At 43.3% G+C, this 19,356-nt stretch overlaps 1 long non-coding RNA gene and 1 pseudogene across 2 annotated transcripts in view; one reads left to right on the top strand and one right to left on the bottom strand.

Annotated features, from left to right (window-relative positions):
- LOC144364986 (uncharacterized) overlaps positions 1–17,611 on the bottom strand; it is a 46,568-nt gene extending 28,957 nt beyond the window's left edge. The window contains exon 1 of one of the 2 annotated variants that reach the window (XR_013423215.1): positions 17,438–17,611. This is a non-coding gene — a long non-coding RNA (uncharacterized LOC144364986). The remainder of the gene's footprint in view (positions 1–17,437) is intronic. The other variant, XR_013423216.1, reaches the window with a different exon arrangement.
- On the top strand, positions 8,017–8,955 carry LOC101970771 (replication protein A 32 kDa subunit-like; annotated as a pseudogene).
- Positions 17,612–19,356: the final 1,745 nt, after the last annotated feature.

Here is a 19,356-nt window from a genome sequence, read left to right as displayed (position 1 = left end):
TTTGGAAGATGCATATGATCCCATTCTTACATGAGGTTATGTCAGTTCTGCTGTGGACTGTTGTGAATTGACCTAGTAACCAATGGCAAGTTCCTTGTCCTTTTTTTTTTTTTAAGCCCTTTAATGCTTTTTTTCTCCAACAAAGTAGTGAAAAACACTTTCTCTACCAATCTTCTTTCTTTCCTCTTTCTTCTAGTTCTTCTCCTCCTTTTTGAAACAAAAAGACCCAAGATAGACCTAAAGAATGGCTTTCTAATCAGAGAGTGGCTATTTGTTACCAAGCTGAGAGTTATGGATTTCATTCCCTAGAGAAGTTTAAGAAAATAAGAGGTATTGAATGTTTAGGATAATTTGGTCGGGTCTAAAACCAGATATTCTCTGGAGGCTCATTTCTGTTCCAGGACCCTGAGAGTCCTGCGTTCCTATGGGGAACTAACCAACCTTCAAACATCAGGGAGGGTGCAGGATTTGGTGCTCACCTGGCTTCCCAACCAATTAGCTAAGTGATCCCAGGATTCAGGTGGGGGATCTTAGCAGGAAAACAGGGATAATAATGTCTCTGCCTGCAATAAGATAAGGAATGTGAAAGACTTTAGCACAATATAAGCTTTTTAAAAATTGAAATACCAGGCTTGGGGTGTAGCTCAGCCGTAGATTGCTTGCCTAGCATCCAGAGGCCCTGGGTTCCATTTCCAACACCACACACACACACACACACACACACACACACACACACACAAAGAGTTAAAAATTAAATTGCTAGTCTAGATACATGGATCTTGTATCTTGGCAAGATCAAAGAAAATATGATTTGTTTTGTTTTGTTCTCTTTGTTTGTTTTCAGGGCTGGTGCTGAAAACCAGAGCCTGTTGAATACAGGGCAAGTGCTCTACCACTGAGCTTTCTCCACCCTAGCTCAGAAAACACGAATTTTTTAAAAAAGTTCAAGTTCATGATGAAGCAAGAACAAAGGTTCAGCAGTTAGAGTAGATAGATAAAGCCAGTGGAGTAGGGAAGTTGGAAGCTGATTCAAAGAGGAATGGAATGTTAATACCTTCAGGACACGTCCTCCCCACCCACCACCCCCGGCTTGCTCAGGGCCAAAGACACCTGCTCCTCGGGTATTGGAATGTTAATACCTTCAGAACACTTTCCCCTCCCCAAACCCTTAACCAAATAGTCACCTGCCTCCAGGGAGATTGTCCCTCCCAGCAGGGAATTATTCATGAGCATTCGCTGGGCAGCTTCCCCTGAACTGCCTCTTTCCCAAGGGATTAAGGGAAGGGACTGGAGGAATATAAAACCTGAAAACCGTAAAAAGGAGGAGATTCGGGCTGGGATTGTGGCTCAGCGGTAGAGTGCTCGCCTAGCACAGGCGGGATCCAGGTTCCATCCTCAGCACCACATAAAAATAAAGGCATTGTGTTTAAAAAAAAAAAAAAAAAGGATGAGATTCACCCCTTCCCATAGGCACCTATCTCTGGACCCCCCCCTTCTCTGTGGAGAAGTCTGTGTTACTATTCTTTAAATAAAACTTGTTTCCTAAACTTGCCTCACATTTCCCGGGTGTTCAATCATGTAAGATCCTGAGAATCATGTCTGGACTGAAGATGATCACAAATGCAAGGAATCTAGCCTTGAGCATCTGGATTTGTTTGGTCTTTTGTAGACCCAGAAATCCACCATTCTTCTTCCTGACTTTTACCTTATTCTTTCCTGAGAGGGACATAAACTAGGAAATGTGCATTCCATCTTTCTCAAATGTGGTTCTTTTTTCTTAAGCCCTCAATCTGTATGCCATGTGTCTATGGGACGAAGATCTCAGGAAACTTCCAATGGACAAAGAAGCAAAAAGTCTGTCCCAGGGCCTGGATGTGAAGCCAGATTCTTCAAGGGGTTCTGGGACGACTCCAGGGTCCGGTCACCCCACACCCAGCTCTTTCCATCTACTGGCCTCTACCCAGGCTGTGGTGACAAGGGTTGGGGAACACCCCTCCTTTCTAATCACAGGATGGGGTTTACACAGGGTGGGGATTCTGTTACCCTTTGTACAGCCTTTGATTTCAGCCACACAAGAAGTTCTTTGGGGCTGTCCTGAATAATAAAGATTACTCATAGCCTTGTTTATCTGGGAAAATGTCTTTCAGTTGAAAACAATTGACATACAAATTCTTTTGAGAACAATAGCTATTCATGAGATGGGGACATTCTGTCCCAGAGACTTCTGGCTGGGCGCTCACAAATTTCAGGAAAGAGAAACGAGTGGTGTGTCAACCCTCCAAAGCTCCTCTGTGCTCAGATACCCAGGTCCCAGTGTTTGTCAGAAATTCATGAGCACACTGAGGTGACTGGTCCTAACTTTCTTGGAAGAGCACACCTGAGCATGTGACTGTCATGCTTTCTGCCAGCGTGCCACCTCACCTTTACTCTGAGCTGTAGAACATTGGGTAACTGTGTACTCAACAAGGTCACAGTAATACACCTTCGGGTACCAACTAGGCCAAAGAATGTTGAGGAAAAAAATTCACTTCCCTGTAGAATACTTACCATTTCTCCTGCTAATTGTTTAACAATTCAGGGGTAGGGACTTGGTTGTGAATTAGGATAATGAGGTTCTCTCATGCCTCCAACTTGTAGAGTTGAAGTAGAGGCAAATTAAATTTAGGAGGCCTGAACTTATATCATCAGCATGGCGGTAATTTTTCATATTTTTGATACAAAATGATGAACAGGATCTCACAAGGCAAGAAAAGGCCCTGAAACTTAAGCTTCATGCTCTTCATGGAGAATGTAACTCTGGTTCTAAAAGAGAAGATTCTGCAGGCACAGTAGTGCACACCTGTAATCCCAGTAACTTTGGAGGCTGAGACAGGAGGATAACAAGTTGGAGGTCAGCCTCAGTGACATAGCAAGACCTCATTTCAAAATAAAAAATTAAAAAGGCTGGAGATGTAGCTCAATGGTAAAACACTACTGGGTTCAATCCCAAGTACTGCAAAAAAAAAAAAAAAAAAGTGTGAGTGTCAATGGGACAGCCAAGGAGTTCCTAGAGAGGTCACCTTGACTCAGGACCAGTGGAATTCTTGGCTTACGTGAAGGAAAAGAATTTTAGCATGTGCCAGAGACAACAAAGTTTTATTTAGGAAAGCAGAGACCCATTCAAGAGAGAATGTGGGCTATCTCCAGAGTGAGACGATTTTAGGGTAAATCAAGGATGAATGCTGGCCAACTCCAGAGGGAGAGACAGAAACCGCTTGGTGTGGGGTGTTAATATTTATAGATCAGTTGCTAGCGGCTGGACTAGAGGTGGAGCTGGTGAGGAGTTACACAATTATGTGTCAGTTTTCCCTGTCCTTAGGTTACTTTTTGCAGGGAAGGGAACATGCTGGGTTGCTTGGGTGTTGTAACAGTCCATGGGCCTTTCTCTTAAAATTTAAAAAAGTCTATCTTTTCTGTATCCCCAAATTCCTATCTCAAGTCTATTCCATGAAAAGGCAACTGTATATAAAGTTTTAAATTATTTCCCCGAAAATACTCCTACTACTTCTTGTCTTAACTGAATTCTGAATTTTCCCTGACAATGTCATTTGGTTTAGTTTGTTTGTTTAAGAGACAGGGACTTGCTCTATTGTCCTGGCTGCCCTAACTCCAGGAGCTGGGGCTACAGGCACCTCCAAGCCCTGCATAGTCATTTGGCATAACAGTATGGGTTAAGAGCTCTTCCTCTACAGCACCCCCAGGCTGGAGGCTCTCTGGGTCTCTACATACCACTGTCACAGGCCTGTGCTCAGCCATCCCTCCAGGCAGATGTCCTTTCCCTGGTTTGGTCCTAATCTCCATCTACCCACCATGGGGGCCCTCTGCAAGCAGAGGGACAGAAGTGCAGGGCCCATGGAAGAAGCCACTATCTTCCTTCCTCTTAGCCCATCTCCTGACAGCAAGCAACTGTCAGACTGGCCACACCCTGGGAACTGTCATACTACCCCATCTTTGATTTTATTATTTTTTAAATAATTATTTTATTTGTTCTTTTTAGATATAAATGAGAGTGTATTTTGACATTCTATACATACATGGTGTATAACTTTCATTCTTGTGGTTGTACATGATGTGATGAATATAGGAAAGTTACCTTGGAATCATTCTGCTCTCTTTCCTATTCATTCTCCTTTGTCTAATCCAGTGAATAGAAATTCTTCCCTCCCTGCTCCCTGCTTGTGTGTTAGCATCTGCATATCAGAGACAACATTTGGCCTTTGGGTTTTTTTTTGTTGTTGTTGTTTGTTTGTTTTTTGGCCTTTGGTTTTTTGATACCCTATCGTTTATTATGGGAAAACCACCATGCTCATTCATATCCCCTCTCCAAACTCAACCATAACTCTCCCCCACTGCCATTCCATTCCTGGTCCCCAAACCTGGCTGTGGCCTCCTCAGGACACTTCTCATCAACTTTCTGACCTCCTGTGACTTCAGGTCCTTCTTTCCCCTGCCTGGAGCCTATAATTCCAAGCTTCTCAAACCTCCTCCCCAGCACATGCAAATCCTGCTTTGCTCTTCCAAAAGAAAAGCACCCCTCAGCAGCATGTGGGTTCCCAGGGTGAAACTGGAAGAACTGAGCCACTCAGGAAGTGCTTTTTTTCTTAAGCAATCTGATTCCTGCCACCCACAGGGCAGTGATAACATCTTACACTCTTTTGGAGCATTTGCAATGCTTAAACACACATTATCTCGCCTGATTTCCTCCTCTCTTGATCCACCACTGGCTGCTTTCACTCTGTACCTTTCCACCCATGTAGAACTGGCTGAAGAAAATCCCATACCTGGACCAATTAGTACAGCACAAATTCAGGATTCCTGACCTGGGCAGTTCTCTACCTGCTCATGACTGTCTTCCTCTCCCTTCTTCAACTGCTTCTGGCCTTTGTGACACACCTGATGTCTTGCCAATAGACCTCACTCCATTCTGGCTTTAAAATCCTGAATTTTTAGCTGGGTGCAGTGGCACATGCCCATAATCCCAGCAGCTGGGAGGCTGAGACAGGAGGATTTCGAGTTCAAAGCCAGCCTCAGCAATGGTGAGACACTAAGCAACTCAGTGAGACCCTGTCTCTAAATAAAATACAAAATAGGGCTGGGGATGTGGCTCAGTGGTCGAGTGCCCCTGAGTTCAATCCCTGGTACCCCCTGCAAAAAAAGAAAAGAAAAGAAAATCCTGAATTTGTTGCTTTTTTCCCTTCTTCCTCCAAATTTGTCCTTTCCTTCCTGAGACCTTCCCTGTGGGAAAGAGAGCATTGCAGAAGCCTCTAGTATGGAAATCGATTGTTCCTCTCCAGTGAGAAGCCCTTACCCCACACTATAGGGCTGTCTGCACGTGTCTTTAGCCTTTTGAATTATGAGCTTTTTAAGGATGGAATTATGTCTTCCTTATCCTTTTGGGGCCCAAGACTATTCTAGCAGCCAGCAGTTAGTAGTTGCCTGATTGCTCCATATCCCCTGCTGCATCTGCTGATGAATGTAAAGAGACAAAAGTATCCTGGAAGCAAAGTACAGAAGAGGTGGCCATGTGAGAGGAATGCAGTCAGTTCTCAGAATGATCATCTTTAGAGCAGGGCCGCCACCAGCCTGGTCTCTTGTCTGGGAAATGGGTCCAGGCATCAGGAGACCCAGGGAAAAAAAACTGAAGAGGCAAACAATTGGCCAGGCAAAGTGGCCTTTAATATCTCTCCCAGGGGGCTGGCCCAGTGGTAGAGTAAATGTAAAATAAAGATGTTGTATCCACATAAAACTTAAGAATAAATTTAAAATAAAATATCCCTCCCAGCTCTTGAGAGACTCTTTTCCTGCTAGCTGCTGGGCACTAACTGGCTCTGCGATCTTAGGCAATTCCCCAACTCTGTTTTTTTTTTTTTTTTTTTTAAAAGAGAGAGTGATAGAGGAGAGAGAGAGGAGAGAGAGAGAGAGAGAGAGAGAGAGAATTTTTAATATTTATTTTTTAGTTCTCGGTGGACACAACATCTTTGTTGGTATGTGGTGCTGAGGATCGAACCCGGGGCGCATGCATGCCAGGCGAGCACCCTACCGCCTGAGCCACATTCCCAGCCCAATTCCCCAACTCTTTGTAAAGTGCAAATCATGATATCTTCCCTTTCCCCATCCCTTGAGGATAAGGGAGCCAGTGCATTTTCATCAATTTGCTAGAAGTAAGGAATAGGTATTTTTTTGTTTTGTTTTGTTTTTGTTTTTGTTTTTTTGCACAGTACTGGGGATTGAACCCAGGGCTTCACACATGCCAATCAAACACTCCACCCCGAGTCACATCCCCAACCCCACACCAGAGGACTTAACAGCCCTCTCCTCCAGTGGGAGACAGAATAGTGCTTTTCCCAAGGGCAGTTTGATGCTGGAAGATTGAGAAGGAAGCACAGAGCTATTTAGTGACCAGTCAACCCAAGGTGCCTACTGTATTGTCTGCTTGCTGAAGGTAGCACTTGTACCTGGCATATGTTTTACTGCTGGATTGTCAACGTCTGGCAGAGCGCTGGCAGTAAGTCTTTGTGGGAGGAGGATGATGGTGGGGAGAGGGAAGGCGAAGAGAAGGAAAAAGAGGGAGGGAGGAAAGAGAGAAGGAAGGAAGGTACATAGAGCTAGATTGTTTCTAGGGAGGATGCAGCTGTGTTAAGGGCCAGCAAAAGGGGAAGAATATCTGAGGAATGAGGGATGAGCCACTTTGGTCCCCAACAACAAATAATAATCTTGTTTTTGTTTAGTTTTTTTCTCAGTCTTATTTTTAATTCCAGATGCTTAGATGATGTTTTTTTATGCAGAGCTTTGTATTTGGGTAGAAGAGATGAGGAAACAACACAGAGAGTGGTTGGGCCACTCTATATCCCTGCCCTTATGAAGTAGGGAAGAGTAATGAGCTAAATGTGTGTGGCAAATGTCTAAAGCACACACAAAAGCAAATTAATAAATATGACTTGTGCTGGGTGCACATGCTTGTAATCCCAGTGGCTCAGGAGGCTGAGACAGGAGGATTGCAAGTTCAAAGCCAGCCTCAGCAGAAATCGAGGCGCTAAACAACCTGTCTCTAAATAAAATACAAAATATAGGGCTGGAGATGTGGCTCAGTTTCTCTGAATTCAATCCCTGGTACTGCTCCTTCCCACCACCAAAAAATATGACTTGCACTTGTACATATGCATGTGTTGCTACATCTTTCTCTGTGTATTGAAAACCATCATGGGACTGGGGATGTAGTTCAGTGGTAGTGTAAAGATAAAATTTCTAAGCTAATTCTAAGCTGCAAAGAGTCTGAGTTAAAGTGTAAAAGACTAGGCATTGTAAGCTTTCTAAATTGAAAGACTTGGGTTAAAAAAAGAAAGTAATAATAGGCCAGGTATTGTTAAAATTCCTCTGCTACCCCTGGAACCTGTAATCTCGTAGCTGTTAGGACAATACCTGAATTGCCCAGTAAATATTTCCATTGATTCCCTGGTTGTTTATTAGCTAAGGGCTCCAAATAGCTTGGTAGTTAAGCATTCAGGCCACAAAAGCAATCAGTTTAAATGTGTACCCCGCTTAGTAGTGACCAATCACCCCTGCCCAGACTGTTCCCGCCAATGAATGTACTAATCATGTCTCAGAGTTGTTGTTCAATTTTCCTGTGCCTCAAGATGATTTGTTCTGATGTATGCAAAGCCCCCCACCCTCTCCAAAAAGTGTACTTAAGCTCTGCTTGACCTCTGCTCTGGGCTGCTCTCCCTTCCTGAGTGAGCCTTGAGCCCCGGCATGCTGGTTCAATAAACTTCCCCCTGCTTATTGCATGAGGCTGGTCTCTTGTGGTCTGTTTCTCAGACGCTCCGCTGGACCCTTACAGTAGAGCACTTGCCTGGCATGCATGAGGTCCTGGGTTCCATCCTCAGCAATTAAAAAAAAAAAAAAAAGAAAGAAAGAAAGAAGGAAAGGGAGGGAGGGAGGGAAGGAAGGAGTTTGTGGCACCACAGAAAAGGAGAAACAATGCTGTGGCAGCAGCGGGGTTTTGAGGTGTTTGGTGAGCCTACCAGCCCAGAACTTTTCTGGACTTCTTTCCCAAAGAAATCACGACCAATATGTGAAATAAGAGCCCAAGCCCAGCATATTGTACCCTGTACCATATCTCAGCTGCTTGCTGCTACTCTGGTTGATGAAGTGTTCAAAATTGGGAATGTGGAAATTTCAAATCACTATTGTGGGAATAATCAGACATTCAGAGAAGGCTCCAACCAATACTGTTTACAAAATAGATGCATGACAGCTGCACCCATGGATGTTCATCAGTGGGTGGACACAGATGACACCAGTAGTGAAAATACTGTAGTTCCTCCAGAAACATATGTGAAAGTAGCTGGCCACCTGAGGTCCTTTCAGAACAAAAAGATCCTGGGCTTTAAGATCATGCCCCTAGAGGATATGAATGAATTTACCACACATATCCTAGTAGTCAACAAGCACATGGTGCTGAGCCAGCCCTCAGAAGGGAAAGCATCTATTCAGCAATCCAGGAATGGGGGAAGCAGGAAGCTTCCATGGAAATAGCTTCATGCTAACAAATGGCCTCACCAAGGCCCCAAACCAGGTGCTGAATTTGATTAAGGCTTGCCCAGACCTGAAGGATTGAACTTTCAGAATCTTGGGACCCAGCTCCAACACATGCTTATAGCTTCAATCAAGCAAACTGTGGATTTTCTTTTCTTTTTTTAATATTTATTTTTTAGTTGTACACAATACTTTTATTTTGTTTATTTATTTTATGTGGTGCTGAGAATCGAACCCAGGGCCTCACACGTACTAGGCGAGCACTCTACTGCTGAGCCACAACCCCAGCCCCAAGTTGTGGATTTTCTTAGGAACAAGGGGCACAACTATTCTACTGTGGAAGATGATCACTTTAAACCCACAGATGCTGGATTTAAATAACTGGATCTCACTGGGTATCTGAGATACTTCTAGCTAGATCTGTTTGCACAGTCTGTTGCCTCCAGCTGTGCATATGTTTGGCCAAGTGACTTCAAGGAAGGAACTTGAAGGAACTTTAGTTCATCTGAAAAAGGTTTCAGCTGGCTTGAAACTTACTGCTTTTCTTGTTTTGTATTTTGTGGTTTTGAAGCTCAAAGGGAGATGGACAATTGACAGGGATGTAAATCAGTGTGGAATTTCTTAAGTAAGCTCATTAGGACACTAGGATAGATGGGATTACAACAGAGATGCTTCCAAGAGAGTTCGACAGTTTCTTAACACCTGAGAGTTTCTGCTCTTGAAATGTTTCCTATTCAGAGACAATGAGCAGGCTGAAGGTCTGTGGCCAAGGAACCCACTGCCTTCTGTCTGTGTTTCCCACTCTGGTTCTGTGTTGTTACTTTCAAAATTGCACTTTTCTTCCCCTTCTTGCCTTGTCTGCTGCTGAAGGTGAGTTTATGTGATCATGAGTTTTAGGGTGCTGGCATCATAGAACAGATAAGAGGAAGAAATGTTAAATAAAACAGTCTGTTATTGCAAGAGAAAAGAAAGAAAGGAAGGAAGAAAGAAAGCCAACCAGCCAAACCATGAGTTCACAACGATAATCTCTGATACCATGAAGTCTATTCTTTTTTTTTTTAGAGACAAGGTCTCACTTAGGGTTGCTTAGGGCCTCACTAAGTTGCCAAGGCTGGCTTTAAACCTGTGCTCCTCTTGTCTCAGTGTTTTGAGCCACTGGGATTACAGGCGTGAGCCTTCACACCAGGCTCCATTCTTCTTTTCTCCCTTTCCCTTCTCTAACAGTAAGAAACTTAGGTCTGGGGGTGAGGTGTTTTTTGTTTGATTTTTTTGTATTATTAACTGGGAAGGCGCTGGGGATTTGGCTTAAGCGGTAGTGCGCTTGCCTGGCATTCGTCAGCCCGGGTTCGATCCTCAGCACCACATACAAAGATGTTGTGTCCACCGAAAACTAAAAAATAAATATTAAAAAATTCTCAAAAAAAAAAATAAACTGGGGATTGAACCTGATGTGAATACCAGAAATATTATAATCAACAGTCAATAATCCTACATTTATTAATGTGTGTGTTGAATAAAAGACTGGGCCCAGGCTGTAATGTGAACTGCAGAACTTAGGTAGACTTAACGTGATATAAGAGTCTACACCCAGGGCGTACACCCCAAATCTCACCTTAGTTGCAAGCACCTGAACTAAAAACACAGACTTCTCATGGGCTGGGGGAAGGGCAGACACAGGAATAACAGGACCTGGACAGAGAGGCTGAGGCCCCCATCTCTGTTGTCCCCTCGTACCAGACTCCTTCAGCCTAGATCGAGTTCCAGTGACCTGGAATTAAGACATGTCACAAGTGAGCTTCTGGGACCCATGGGTGTAGACTCAATTAGGACTTAGAATTAGGATATATGTCTGAAGTGTGATGAGCATCAATAAAATAGCTTTGATTGAATCTGCACTATTGACTGAATCAATAATAACTGCTCATGACAGAACCCAGGGGCACTTTACCATGGAGCTACATTCCCTAGTCCTTATTTTTTGAGACAGGGTCTCACTAATTTGCTGAGGCTGGTCTCAAACTTGAAATCCTCCTGCCTCAGCCTCCCAATTTGCTGGGATTACAGATGCATACCACTCTGCCTGTCTAATGGGGAGTTTATGAAGGAGTCTATACCAGTCCCACTAGGAGTACAGGTGCTGCCTCCAAAAGTGTAGGTCAGAAGATGGCAGATTCAATTTAAGAAGAGTAGCTTGGGCTGGGCATGGTGGCCCAGGCCTGTAATCCCAGTGGCTAGGAAGGCTGAGTCGGAGGATCACAAGTTCAAAGCCAGCCTCAGCAATGGTGAGGCGCTTAGCAACTCAGTGAGACCCTGTCTCTAAATAAAATACAAAATAGGGCTGGGGATGTGGCTCAGTGGTTGAGTGCCCCTGAGTTCAATCCCTGGTGCAACAACAAAAAAAAAGTAGCTTGGAACCAGAAAGTTCCCTCCAGTTGAAGGACATCCAGGAGCATTCTGTTTGTTGCAAATTTAGGATACCCTAGATATACACAGCAGAATGAAGCTGAGAAAAGGGCCCTGGTGCCTCACAAGGATATGATGAATTAATTATGGGCTGGCTTCTCCTTGTTGATCTGACCCTGGACACAAAAAACTGAGGTATGGTTTAGATTAAAATAGTATTAGATTAATTTTGGTATATGAAGAAATGGAAAGTGCTATAGTTTGGCCCCTGCATTGAAGGCTTTGCTCTTGGAAAGTGGTGGAACATCTGTGAAGGAGAGCCCAGTAAGAGGAAGTTAGGTTACTCAGGGCATGTGCTCCTACAGTATGCTGGTTTCCTTCTTCTTCTTTCTTTTGCATCCTAGCCACTGTGAGATCAACACTTCTCTCCACCACATGATACCATTTAATGTGCTGCCTCACTACAGGCAATGGGGCCAACCAATCATGAACTGAAGCCTTTAAAGCTTTGAGCCAAAACAAACCCTCCCTCTTTATTTGTCTCAGGTACTTATTATATAATAGAAAACTGACAAACACAGAAAAAGAAGGAAACAATAAATTTGCCTGGCTCAGTTGTGCATGCTCCCAGTGACTTGGGAGGCTGAGACAGGATTGCAAGTTTGAGGCTAGCCTTAGCAACTTAGCAAGGCCCTAAGCAACTTAGCAAGTGCTGCAGTCTGGCTGAGCACAAAATAACCAAGCCACCACAAAAGCCTTGTAGATTCAAACAACAATTCTTTATTCCCGAACTCTCACCTGCACTCTACACACACGTTCTGGGAAAATCCACACCTCCACCGGGCTCTGCATCCCAAATACGTCAAGGAGTGGGGGCCTGAGGCAGCAGGATGCGCCCTATTCCCAGCAGGATCCACTCTAAACCCGGATCCGCCCTAATCCCTGAGCAAGGTCACCTTTCAAATCAAAACTCTCAAACATTCATGCAATGTCACTTCAAATAACCTGGGTCCAAGGCAAGCCCATTTCCACAATGGAGAGTCCTCCCTCTAAGCAACATTGGGTAAGCTGACAAGGAAATTGCCATGTGTCATTCCTACTTGGCTATGGCTCTCAGCAAGCAAGAATCTTTCTCAAAATAAAAAATAAAGGGGCTGGGAATATTGCTCAATTGATAGAGTGCTTGCTTCACATGCACAAGGTCCTGGGTTCAATCTCCAGCACCACAATAAATCAATCAATCAATCAATCAATCAATCAATCAATCAATCAATAAATAAAATTTAAAAAGCTGGAGATGTAGCTTAGGGGTGAAGTACCCTTGGGTTCAATTCCCAGTACCTAAATAAATAAATAAACAAAGTAAGATCATCAGCACAAAAGAAAAATGGGCAAAGGATCTTAAAAAAAATCTAGAAGAAACATGCAATGGCTCTTAAGCACATCAAAGATACTCAACCTCATGAATAATATGCTATGGTTTGGATATAAGATGTCCCCCCAAAAAGTTCATGTTAGGTAATGGAGCAATGTTCAGTTAAAAGATTAGAGTGTGAAAGCTGTAACTAAATCAATGTATGAATCCATTTGATGGATGAACAATCTGAATGGATTTCTGGGTGGGAACTGTAGGCAGGTGGGGTGTAGCTGGAGGAAGTGGGTTGCTGGGGACATGCCTATATATTTTGTCCCTGGCTCCTCACATTCTTTCTCTGCTTCCTGGCTGCCTCAAGGGGAGCAGCTTTTCTCCTCCATGACCTTCTACCATTGTGCTCTGCCTCACCTCTGTCCCCAGCAATGGAATCAGCGGACTTACACTGAAACTTCTGAAACCATGAGCCAAAATAAACTTTTCCTCCTCCAAATTGTTCTTGTCAGCTTATTTTGGTCACAGCAACAAAAAGCTGACTAACACAAAGTAGAAGAAATGTGAGTTCAACCTGTAAGATGATGTGCAATTTTTTACTTGTTAGATGAGTAAAGATGAACATTTTGATTACTGTGTGAAAGATGATGTGAAGAAATAGGTAATCCACACATTTTGTTTTGTTTTGTTTTTTAATATCCACACATTGTTTTTTTTTTTCCTAAAGAGAGAGGGAGAGAATTTTAATATTTATTTTTTAGTTATCGGCGGACACAACATCTTTGTTTTGTATGTGGTGCTGGGGATCGAACCCAGGCCGCACGCATGCCAGGCGAGTGCGCTACTGCTTGAGCCACATCCCCAGCCCCTCCACACATTGTTAGTAGGAAACTGTTACCACTTCTTCAGAACAAGCTATTAAAATAAAAAGTGTAAGAGCTGTGTATAGAGGTGTGAATTTATAGTCCTGGCTACTTGGGAGGCTGAGGCAGGAGGATTCCTTTGGCCCAAGTATTTAAAGCCAGCCTGGGCAACATAGTGAGACTCATTTGAAAAAAAAATGTACACATCTTTTGATCCAATAAACCTTCTTCTACAAAATTATCATACAGGTACACTAACATGTATGCACAAAATGTATTGGCAAGAAATTTCCTGCAGCATCATTTGGAGAGCAAAATCTGAAAGAACCTAAATGGTTGTCTACAGAGAAGGAATATTAAACACAGTTATTGCATAAGTTGACAAATCACAGACAATGATTCTGTATGTTGTTTACAGACAGTTTATATGTACATGAGATATCAAAAACCACCAAAAGAATGTAATGCATCCATGCTATGCTCACCTCTGGGAACAGGAGTAGATGAACAGAAGTGGCTAGGAAGGACCCAGAATAGTTCAACCTCGTTTATAACATCTGATTTCTTTATGTAAGAAAAATGAAGGGGGGCTGGGGATGTGGCTCAAGCGGTAGCCCGCTCGTCTGGCATGCGTTCGGCTCGGGTTCGATCCTCAGCACCACACACAAACAAAGATGTTGTGTCCGCCAAATACTAAAAAAAAAAATATATATATATATATAAAAAAAAGAAAAATGAAGGAAAGAAACAGCTGTGATTAAATGTTTTCATCAAGGCTGGACAGGGGAACTTCATATTGTACACTCTTTACTGTGTTTTTCCACAAAGCATGATACAGATGAGTGGTTATAAGATGGTATCAGGAACAGGCAGGGTGTGCTTGCTTATGTGTGAACTGCCTCTGGGAAGATCAACAAGGTAACTGCAGTTGACTACAGGGCAGGGCAGCAAGGACAAGCTGGTCAGGGTGGGAACTGATTGTTCATTGCACATTCTTACTGTTCACATGTTCAAGGGGTTGGTGATATAGCTCAGTGGTCTAGCATGAGCAAGGGCCTGGGTTCCAGCCCAGCACTAAAAAAAAAAAAAAAAGAAAAGAAAAAAAAAAAAAAGCAGCAGCAGCCAGGTTCAGTGGTTCTAGAAGCAGGAGGATCATGAGTTCAAAGCCAGCCTCAGCAACGGAGGGAGGTCCTAAAGCAACTCAGCGACCCTGTCTCTAAATAAAATATAGAAAAGGGCTGAGGATGTGGCTTCCTGGTACCAAAAAAAAGAAAAAGGAGAAGACAACGACGACAAAGGGGGGGGGGGACATAAGCACATGACTGTTTTAGGCTTCTCTGAAGCCTTTGCCTTTGCCTGAGTCTGGTAAGTAAATACTGAAGTTGAGATCCTGGATGTGAGGGAGGTGGAAGGAGGAAGGGGGAGGGAGAGAGAGAGACCACAGAGTCCCTGAGATGAGCAGTGTGGGCTGAGCTAAGAGCTGGAGCAGCTATTACCACACCAGTGGACAAAGCAGGAAAAACCACTCCAGACTGAAGAATGTCCAGGGTGGCCAAGGTAAGTATATTTTAAGATAATGTGAAGGAAGCAAACTTTCCATCTGCTTTCCTGTCTTCAGGGTCAAGAGTCCTCAACTAGAGAGCAAAAATCGACAAATAGTGAAAAACAAAATAGGGAAAACTGAAACCCAGGGAAAACCTGAATAAACCTTTTAGTGTCACTTGCTTTTATTGTTTTTAGTTGACTTTAAAAATCCCCAAGTTTAGGGATTGAGGGTGTAGCTTAGTGGCAGAGTGTTTGCCTAGATGCAGGAGGCCCTGGGTTCCATCCTCACCACACACACACACACACACACACACACACACACAATCCCTAATAATTCTGGAGGTCATGCAGCTGAGCTATACATTAGTGTCCCGTTAGCTTTGCTGTAGATAACACCTCTGACTTGTGGGTTATGATGATAACAGTTGCTTAGGAAGCTTTTCAGGGACTTGAACTTTTTTGGTTAAAACTACAAACTTTTCATTTACTTGGACCTGTGCAGTTTTTTGCTTCTTTTTTTTTGTTTTTTGAGAAGTGATCTTTTGACATCAGGACCCCAAAACTCCACCCTCAGATTACACTAACCTGCCATTCTTTGAATGGGACACCCTGATTACTTCACCTCCAATTGCCTTTCCCCATGCCTCAGAACACCATGCCACACTTGGCTGCCTTGTGAATAAACTTTCTCATTTGCAAAACTCATTATTTCAGTGATTAGCAGAGTGAGCAGAAGAAAAAAAATGGGCCTGGTTTGGTCACAAAACTAAAAATAAGCTTGGCTGAACTTTGTTATGCTAAGTGAAATGAGCTAGTAGGGAAAGGACAAATATTCTGATTCTACTTGTAAGGAGACATCCTGGGTATTCCTGGATACTTCCAGATGTCAAATTGAAAGAGAAAGTAGAATGGTGGTTGCCAGGGGCTAGGGTTGGGGAGTTGGTGTGTAATGGGTACAGAGATTCAGTTGGGGAAGAAAAAAATATTTTGGAGATGAATGGTTGAATGGTGGTGATGGTGGCACCAATGTGAATTTGCCCTATGTCACAGAATTATCAAGTGAAAATGGTTAGAATGTAAATTTTGTGTTACATATATTTTACCACAATTCAGAAAAATAGTTACATACCCTGTTGACTGAGAATCTGGACAAATCTAAAACCTTTAGCTAGACATTTAAAAGTGTGGTGTTTAGGGCTGGCGTTGTGGCTCAGTGGTAGCATGCTCGCCTAGAAAGCGTGAGACCCTGGGTTTGATCCTCAGAACCACATAAAAACAAATAAAGGTATTGTGTCCAACTACAACTAAAAAATAAATTTAAAAAAAGTACAGTGCTTAACTGGGCTTATTACCTCCTATGAAGTGGCACCCCCTTTCTCCACTGAAAAGTCTTAACTGGACTTCTCCAGAAATCCTCACCATGGCTGATTTTGGGACTGTTAGCCAAAAAGTCTCTGAAAAAGAGTTCAATGTAGATAAACTTTCCTATTTTCATGTCGCCCTGTTTACTTGGCCACTGGCCGAGAAGACACCAGCACTCCAGGTGCTGGACACCCCCTTACTAGTTTTTCACAAACATCCAGTATAGTACTTTGAAGAAAGGTGCAAAAAAGGCCTTTGGCCTTGAGCTGGGCTTCACAGAGATGTCTACATTTTTAAGATAAGTTACAATTGGGCTCCATGGTAACAGCTGGCAGGGGGAGGAAAGAAAGAAGAAGCTCTCCCCTTCTCAGGTGTTGTCCTTGAAGAGTTAACTTGGCAAGAACAGTGAAAGAAAGAGCTGCTTTTGGGGCTGGGAATGTGGCTCAAGCGGTAGCGCGCTCGCCTGGCATGCACGCGGCCCGGGTTCGATCCTCAGCACCACATACCAACAAAGATGTCCGCCGAGAACTAAAAAATAAATATTAAAAATTCTCTCTCTCTCTCTCTCTCTCCTCTCTCACTCTCTCTAAAAAAAAAAAAAAAAAAAAAAGAGCTGCTTTTATGTGAGCCTCTGCAGACTGTGAACTTCTGAGCCCCTCCCCTTACATGCTGGGTATAAAACTCTGAAACTACCTGAACTCGGGGTTCAGGGGATTAATTGATTACAGCAAAAGCTGTGCCCTCTGAGCCTGGCTGCAGACAAATAAAACTGTTTCCTGCTATCTTCGGTGCCTTGCTTCCTTTGTCCCTACAACACCTCATTTTCTTAAACTAGACTCTCCTTTATTCTTTCTTTCTATAAATTTTCAACCAAAAGCATGACAGATATCTTGTGACACACTCTTATATATTTAAAAGCACCTAAAAACAGCAACAGAACCCAACCATATTAAGTGATGAAGGCATCAAGTCTCAGATTTTCTCATGTCATGGAAATAAAACTCTCTTGTCCAATAAAACGATCTTATTCTCTGTGCTGGCCAAGTGAGAAAAGTTGCTATTGTGAGAGCCACGAAAACACATGCTTACTTCAATACTTCGACCTGAGAACAGGCATAGCATTTTATAAATAATTCATGCTATAAAAACAAAACAACACACACACACACACACACAAAAAAAAAAAAAAAAACAACCGAACAAAAAGCAACACAATGTCATCACAGGAAACCTTCACCCACCTTCTTCCACCCAAAGCTATCCCCTGCTAAGCTTCAGGTGGATGGTATTTATTGCTTTTTTGACCTTTTAACCAGAATCCTACCTGAATATCTTTCCAAAGATTGGGTCACAATCTGTGAGAGTGAGCTTATCTTGAGTTCTGGGCCTTAGGGAGAGTCCTGGTCTTTGGAGTTTGAATAGAACTAGGGCAGAGAGACTCTGGTATCTTGAGGAGATATTGCAACTGCCTTTCTCCAGCCAAGTACAGATTTTGTAACTCTTTGTAGCCAATGACCCAGTCACTGCTAGCCCCAACTCAGATCAACCCACTTTTTTCTATTCTTGCTTTTGAAACAGTCTGGGTGAGAGCCAAGGTGTCCCATGGCCAAGTCACTCTATATGGCCCCTGCTAGTGAGAGGAGCCTTCCAGTCCGCCCTGAGTGGCCTCATGAAATCAGCACCTGGGGTGGAATGGCCTGGAAATGCAAGTGCTGTGGAACTCAGAGGAGGGAATTGAAATGTGATATTGATTGGGAAGCTTAGCTTAAAAAAAAAAATCCCTGATCTGGCTTGATCCTTGTCTAAGAAGTCCTCTTATTTCAATTGGAACTCATCTGACTGGTAAATATAAGCTCTGGCTTAGAGAGGACAGGAACGAGGAGAAGTAGACCTTTACAGTGGGGTAAATGATTTGAATCTGTTACACATTTTCATCATCATTATTATTATTCCCCTCAAATAAACTCTAATAAGTTGCTAGATATGTTACAAGCTGCTGCTGGGATACAGCCCTTTCAGAGACCACAGATCCCTCAATATAATTTTTTTTTTTCTGGTGAAAAACAAGAAGACTAATTCTAGACCTGTCCACCACACCTCACAACAACCATGCTGGGGATTGAACCTAGGGCTCACCATGCCAAGCTACACCCCCAGAACCTGCTAGAATCTGACATGTCTCCCAAAGCTCAGACCATGAGCAATAAATAGTTGGCTTCTCCCACACTCTAATCTGACTCACTTTCTGGAAAAATTTGGAGAGGTGAGCGCTAATGTCACACCACTTTCTTTCTTTCTTTCTTTCTTTTTTTTTTTTTTTTTTTGAGAGAGAGAAGAAAGAGAGACATTTTTAATATTTATTTTTCAGTTTTCAGTGGACACAACATCTTTATTTTATTTGTATGTGGTGCTTAGGATTGAACCCAGCACCCTACGCATGCCAGGGGAGCGCGTTACCACTTGAGCCACATCCCCAGCCCTGTCACACCACTTTCTGAGGCCAAGAATCAGATGAGGCAGGGAAACAGGCTTCTTGAAGGAGAGAGAATAAACCCGGAGAGTGGTCTCTGAGACCTTTTATTGCTTTCCCTGGAGGCATCTGGAAAATGTCTTCACTTGGGAGGAAACACGTCAGCCCCTTCTCCTCACTGGCCTCTCTGCTTTAATGGTACCATTCTTACTTTCCTTTTTTTCTTTTTTTGGACAGTGGGGTGTGGGTACTGGGGATTGAACCCAGTGGTGCTTTACCATTGATTACATCTGAAGCCCTTTTTATTTTTATTAAAGTTTTAAGTTGCTAAGTTGGCCAGGTTGGCCTTGAACTTGTGATCTTCCTGCCTCAGCCTCCTAAGTAGCTGAGATCATTGGTCTGTGCCACTGCTCCCGGCTTCATGGTACCTGCTTTCATGTTTTCACTATATGGGGTTGCTAGAGTTTGGATGCTGAATGGCTCCCAAATCCACGTGATAGTCACCAAGGCGGCACCATCAGGAAGTGGTGGAATCTTTAAGGACCTCCTAGTGAAGTCCCTAAGTCATTGAGGGATACCCTTGAAGGGGATTGTGGGACCCTGGCCTTGAGCTGAGCAGTTTGCTCTGCCACCCCACACAGCCACCAGAGTCCTAAAAGCAATAAGTCTGGCCCATCATGGACTGGAAACTCTAAAACCAAAGTACACCTTTTCTTATTTTATAAGTCGATCATTTCAGGTATTTCTCATAGTGGCAAGCAGCAGTTTTCCAC

The sequence above is a fragment of the Ictidomys tridecemlineatus genome, chromosome 6 (assembly GCF_052094955.1).
Source record: "Ictidomys tridecemlineatus isolate mIctTri1 chromosome 6, mIctTri1.hap1, whole genome shotgun sequence".
In the NCBI taxonomy this organism is placed as follows: Eukaryota; Metazoa; Chordata; class Mammalia; order Rodentia; family Sciuridae; genus Ictidomys; species Ictidomys tridecemlineatus.
The sequence above is the reverse complement of the archived record's forward strand: the minus strand, read 5'-3'. Positions and strand labels throughout refer to the sequence as shown.